The sequence below is a fragment of the Vigna radiata genome, chromosome 4 (genome assembly GCF_000741045.1).
Source record: "Vigna radiata var. radiata cultivar VC1973A chromosome 4, Vradiata_ver6, whole genome shotgun sequence".
Classification (NCBI taxonomy): domain Eukaryota; kingdom Viridiplantae; phylum Streptophyta; class Magnoliopsida; order Fabales; family Fabaceae; genus Vigna; species Vigna radiata.
Window position 1 is genome coordinate 13,407,835 of NC_028354.1, and position 7,035 is coordinate 13,414,869.

The following is a 7,035-nucleotide window of genomic DNA, read 5'->3' on the forward strand; positions in this document are numbered from 1 at the left end:
TGAATGGCTGGTTCTGCTCAAACGATGCTTGTGGGTGGGAGGATGCTCTTTTAAGAGTTCTCTCACGATTGTGGGTGGAAGGATGCTCCTCTCGCGAAAATGAGGTTTCTAATTTTTGAAACCTAATGAAACCCCAAAATCAAAACCCCTGCAATCCATCTCAGTTCCATTTCCATCTCATTTTTAATTTTTAAAATTTTTTCCACATGGACCAATAAGATTGCGACACGTGGTGGAGTAAAAAATTTGTCATCAAATGGGTGTCAAAGTATCATTACCCGTGTCGAACTTGGGTTTGTGAACCCCAATAACAACGCATGTAACACACCCTACAATCACAAGCTCTTGTTCTTGCACTTAGCAGTGGGCTACGGTCTGCATGACCTTCTTCATATTGCCATTCTTAAAAGCTTTCGGAAAAGAATCTCTCAATCATAAATCAGTGTCCGACTAATTAAATCTTTATATCCAAAGCATAACAAATATTATAGATTCTCTCTTTCAAGAAAAGAACGAAGCTTGATGAAACAAACTTTGTTTTTGGGATCATTAAACTCAAAGAATGTGCAGTCCCTCCATATCAAGTATACTTTCCTTCAAAACTATCTTTAATTATTTTAGCTTATATTTTAATTACTTAAAGCATCTAACAATCTGATGAGCTTGTTCTAACCACGACAGGATTATCTCTTCCACAACATTTTGTACATGTTTTCTCTTTAAATTCCTCCTGGTGTTTGGTAAAATGTCCCTCAACTTCTCTTTTTGTTGCTTTATGATTGATTATTATAATTTGTTAATGTCCATTTTTCAATCATATGACTAGCTTCGATTGCACTGTTTCTAGAGCTACATTTTTGTTGTTGTCAGTAGCAGGGTGTGACTGAAAAGAGTTGGACGAGGTTATCTCTTGGACTGAATAGATTCCTACATCTAGCTTTTCTTTCGTCCCAATTATTTCAGAGGTTCAAGTCCATTTTGGTATTGAAAATTAATTAGAAATAATAAAATCTTGTGCGATGATGCTTCTAAAGATTGTTATATCAATTGTTAATGGAACTCCATATATCACCTATTGTCAGATCTTAGAGTTCAAATTTTCTACTGTAATGTATACCCTTTGAATTTAATAATTTTGAGCGTATAATTTATGTTGTTTTATATGGAGAGAAAGTTTGATTTGAGTTTTATTTATCTTATTTATATTATGTTCTACATTATTCATTAAGAATGATTGATTATTCATTCGTGATGATATACTCCTTATAAGCTTGATCTTATATAGCTCACCAATCACTAAATATTTCCTAACTGGTCAATGAAAACTATAGTTGGAGCATGCATGATGTATCACGTATCAAGTTTTCTACTCATGCTCGCTTTTTCTTTTATTGTCGTCATTCTGAAGAGTCTAGCATAATTTCCAGAACGTATTTGCTATTGTAATTAGGGTTTTCTTTTTTTTTTCATTCTTGTTTTCGCCTTTAAAGGTAGGTGTTAGTGTATAGATACACCGGCAAAAAAATATTGAAGTAGGAAAACTTGGTGACGCTGTATATATTGGTTTGTTTGCAGTAAAATGTCAATACGAACAAACAAAGTGAAAGCAGTAGGTGTGTTGATGAAGGAGTTGACCACATCAAGGAGGAAATTCCATGAAAGAGGAAGAGATGAATCATTTGATGGGCAATTGGAGAAGTTGCGGTTGGTTCTGAACAATATAAAGGATGTGTTTGTAGAAGTGAAGAAGAATGAAGAAAAACTGCTTGACACATTAGCAGAGGTTTATGACCATCTTCACGGGTTAGACCGCAGGAAGTTGCATCAAGACATGGAGGGCATTTGCAAGAGAATCAGAGATTCTGCTCTCACATTACTTCCAACGCTTGTTTTTGATCAGTCATATAAGGAGGAGGATAACATGGGTGAAAAAATATCTCACTCATCACAAGAGTTGGTGCAGCCGCATCGAAAGCCGAGTTGGACCCAGAAACATTATTCCCTGTTAGGCCTTCCGTCCAGATTTTGCATGTTCTCTCTCCTATTTTCCCTGAGAAAGCTGTGATAAGGAAAAGAAATGCAGTTAATTTGTGGATTGAAGAGGGTTTGATTAAAAAGACAGAGAAGAAAACAGCAGAGGAATTGGGTGAGGAAGTGATTGATGATCTTTTGAAATTTAGGCTGATTTTACGCTATGGTAGTACAAAGGATCCCATTGTTAAAAATTTCAAATTCTTCCTGACGTCCGTAGTGAGTTCAAGTTATATTTAGATGGAGATTCGGAGTATATTAGACCATCGCGGTTATTGCTTGATAGAAAAAAAGTTACAGTAGGTGGAGTTGATACAAAAAGTGTAACTTTACGTAATATTTTTAATATTGGTGTAAGTTATCTGAATTTTGGAGCGCAATGGGTCACCAATCAATAGAAGGATTTAGAAGTGCTTCAACTAGGGCGTTGGCAAGATTCACCTTTGCATCACATTGAAGTTGGGAGTCAAGAATTCTTGAAAGAATTGAGAACTCTGAAGCAGTTGAAATATCTGAGTCTTCGTGGGATATCGAACATATTCGAGCTTCCATCTTCCATTACTGAACTTGAGAGTCTAGTAATTCTTGATCTGATGATATTTCATCAATGAAAAGTCTGACACATCTGATTATGTCTGATTGTTGCTTACTGGAAGGCATGCCAAAGAGGATTGAGAAGCTCACTAATCTGCAAGTCCTCAAGGGATTTTTAACAAGTACTTCTGAAAAGACTCCTTGCAGAATATGGGATCTTGCTAAGAATTTGACAAAACTAAAGCGACTCCCATACGGATAGGAAGTGAGGCCGTGATCAGGGATAAAGAGTTTGAAAGTTTGGAGAGTTTTACAACACTGAAGCATCTGAAAATATGTTGGAGTGTGTCTGATCCAAAGTATGCTAAAATTCCTATCGGCTTGCCAATAGGTTTAAGAAAGTTGCATGTTGAATGTTTTCCTGGAAAGAGTTTAGTAGAAGGATCATGATATTTTCACAACACTTTTTGACAATTTTTTTGACAACGGCACACGTGTCATCATTTTATTGGTCTATTTGAATTTATGTTTTAAAAAATGTTTAAAACGAACCAATCACACACTGTCACATATACGTTGTCAAAAAGTTGTTAAAAAAGTGTTGTTAAAAGAACTTTTTTCCTTAGTAGAATGTCTGTCACTTTCCAATGGATAATGATATTTTGACAACACTTTTTGACAACTTTTTTGACAACGGGACACATGTTATCATTTTATTGGTCTATTTGAATTTATGTTTAAAAAATATTTAAAACAGACCAATCACACACTGTCACGTATGCGTTGTCAAAAAGTTGTTAAAAAAGTGTTGTTAAAAGAAGTTTTTCCTTTTCCAATACAAGGTCATGTCATGTGAGCTTATTATTACTGGAGGAACACTGGAAAATCTGAGGCCAAGTACCCCACTGTGGCGCGTGGCCATACTGCGTCTAAAGTACCTTAAACAATTAAACATAGACATAGACGATTTGGATGCAGGTTTGTATGAGCTGAAATATGTAGAAATTAAACAAATCTCAAATCATTCATACATTAAGCGTCAATATGGTGACTGGATAATGTGAAGTACATGTGGTAAAATGTTGTGTATGCTTATTTTGTTGTTATTTACGTAATGTTATTCCCAAATGTCTCCGCTATGTATATATATATTTAGAGTGAGCAAAAGTTGAAAAAAAACAACGAGTCAATAATTTTATAAAAAAACATAATTTTAACTATTCTGTGATATGGTATCTATGTATAAGTTAGATACATTCTTAATTATATTTAGGTTTAATACCTCTGTAAGTCGTTATTTTCGTTGTGAATCTCAGTTAGGTCTCTTTCCTTTTCAACTTCTCAATTGAATCTTTATTTTTGTAAAATTGAAGCAATTAGAGATCTACCGTTAAATTAGACAAACGACCTGTTCATTAATCTGACGTGGCATTAAAATTGAATTTTGTATTAAAAATTTAGATTGCAGATGTGTAAATTCAAATTTAGAAAAAGATAAAATGGACAAACCAAAAAATTTAAATGCAGTCCCTAACCCAAATTCAATCTTCCATGGTTCCATATCTTCTACCAAGCTACGAGGTATCAACTCAAAATTACACCAAATTATATTCAGGTCATACTGTTAAAAAAACCCAGAATTCCCATCATCAAATTTTCAAAAAAAGAAAATGAAAAATAAATATCAGCCAATTGGGGTTTAACGCTGCCACTGCGAGTCTGAAGCTTGAAGTTTGGCCTCTAGGGTTTCCGCCAGCGACCGGTCCTCACCACTGCGCGAAAAATTCAGAATTTGTGCCGGTGACTCGTCCTCACGACTCCAACCATGGTTTCTGTTTTCGTGCGAGGTTCTCTCTTCCCGCGCTGCGCCTTTGTGCGCAAGAGGAAAGTGCTCTCGCTTTCGTGAATGACACAGACCGAGTACACAAGAAAGGTAAGTGATCTCTAATGTATTTAACATTTAGACGAACGAAATTATGAAGTAGTACCAGATTAACTCAAAGCAATGCTTAATGGTAGGAAGGATAATGAGTAATTGAAATCATAAGCAGAAATTGAGAATAAAGAGTGTGTGAGAGAGATAGTGACCTGCGCAAGGACATGCTTGGGCAAACCGGAGCCTTGGAAGAAGGAGACGGCCTCGGCACCGCTTATACGACCATCGCGATCCAAATCGGCACTTCGAAAATAAGCATCAAATAGATCGACATTAGGCGCTGCCGATGCCATTGCAGAATTCAACAACACTGCTTGATTTCAATTGATTGCACACTTTTACAGTTTGCCTTTGTAGATCACACCATGTAACCAACAAAGAATTAACATGTGATTCATTCACTCACCAAACCATCTAAAGAACAGAATTGATGAATCCCTTGATTTGCACTTCGATTGTCTTCGCCTCCAATCCAATCGACACACTCACCCAACAACAAAATTACATATCATCCCTCCTTCTCATTTTTTCCTAACGGACAATTTTAATCCTCTCCGATTTGGCGCGGCCGTTGTCGTCAACGAGGCTGGCCATAGCCGCCACTGTCAGAAATCCTCTTATTCGAAGGCGAAAAGTGTCTTGGGCTGTGACGGAGAAGAACAGAATGGAAAGATGAGACCTTGAAGGAGACGTGAACGTTGAAGGAGACCTTGAAGGAGATTACGTTGAATGGAGGATGCAAATGATGTTGGCTTCATTATTGAGAAGGGATTTTATGGTTCTGAAAGAAAAGGGGTTAATGAAAGAAGAAAAGAAGTTTGTCTTTTTTGCCCTTTCAAGACAACTGATTTAACTTTGCTTAATTCATTTTTTAATATAAAAATTAATTCAAATTTATTTTTAATACCACTTTAGATTAATAGAATATACTGGCCATACCACGTAGGTTAAATTTAAACGGCCATTTGTTTAATTTAACGACAGACCTCTAATTACTTAAATTTGACAAAAATAAGGATCTAATTGAGAAATCGAAAAAAAAAGACCTAATTAAAATTCAAGGCGAAGACGAAAATAGGGACTTACAGATCTATTAAACCTTATATTTATTATATATAGAGAAAGAGAGTTTATATTTATGCATTATCTTATAAAACATTAAATTAAAATTATTGTAAAAAATATTTTGAACATAATATTATAAGTCAAATATAGATCTTTATATAAAATTTTTATATATTATGTAATTTTTTTATATATTTCATTTTATACGAAAATGAAATGAAATAACGTAATAGAATTAAATTAATTAAAAAAACAAGTTGAATAATTAAAATAAATTAAATTTGGATGACACATAATAGTAATTAGTAAAGTTTGGTTCACAGTATTAAAATTCAAAAATAAAGTGAAAATAATTGAGTAAAATAAATCCTTTTACGTCATTATTAAAAAGAAAAAATATAAAAATTAGGATACATGTAAACATTATTCAACAAAAAATTAGAATATACATCACTTAAATGCATATAACACATGTAAACTAATACATTAAAATTACATCATGATAATCATTTAATAAAAACTAATAACAAAATTTAACGCAAAACAAAGAACAAATGGCTGGTATGCTTTAGTCTTATTTTAATCGATTATATCATTAACTTACTTGATTAAAATTTGTTCACAACTTTAATTGATTAATGAATATGCTTAATCGATTAAAACAGTGACACAGATCTAGACATATGCAGTTTTGATCTTAAGTTCAGATTAATCCTCTAACAACCTATTTTATATGAAATTTATATGGGATCTAACATATTCTAATTCAAATGATGGTTATAACTCCATATAAATAATCTATTGTTACATCTCATAGAGTACAAACTTTCTACTATATATATTGCATATCCTGTAAATTAAATAATTTCGAGCGTATAATTTATGTTGCTTTATGTGTAGAGAAAGTTTGATTTGAATAGATGTTAGCTTGTTTTTATTTATTCACTGAGATATGTATTGTATGATTTTATCATGTTTTTATATATTTATATAGGATTATATTTTGTAAGATTTTATTGTTCATAACAAAATATATTAATATTATTATCAAATTTATTTTAAAATGTTTTTTATTCTAATTTTGTGAAACTTTTAGATGGGATATTTGGTTTTGTGGAATATTTTGTTCTGATCCACGAGATATAGAGTCATTAGGATGCATCCCTGAAATCTATAAAGGGCTTTTGCATGCATAATTTAAATTCATTGTTGAGAGACTCAGTTAATATAAGCGTGTTCCTTAACAAATTCAAACATATTTTCAACCATGTTATCACTCAACAAAAACATCATAATACATCAAACATATATAATAATCATAATGAATCTATCTCAAACAAGTCACAACATAAGAAAATTTCAACATACACACTGATGCCTAAACATTAGAAAATAAACCTTAGAAACAACAACCAATTAACACTAAAAACTTAAAATAATATTAAATTCACCTTTCATATTATAAGCTT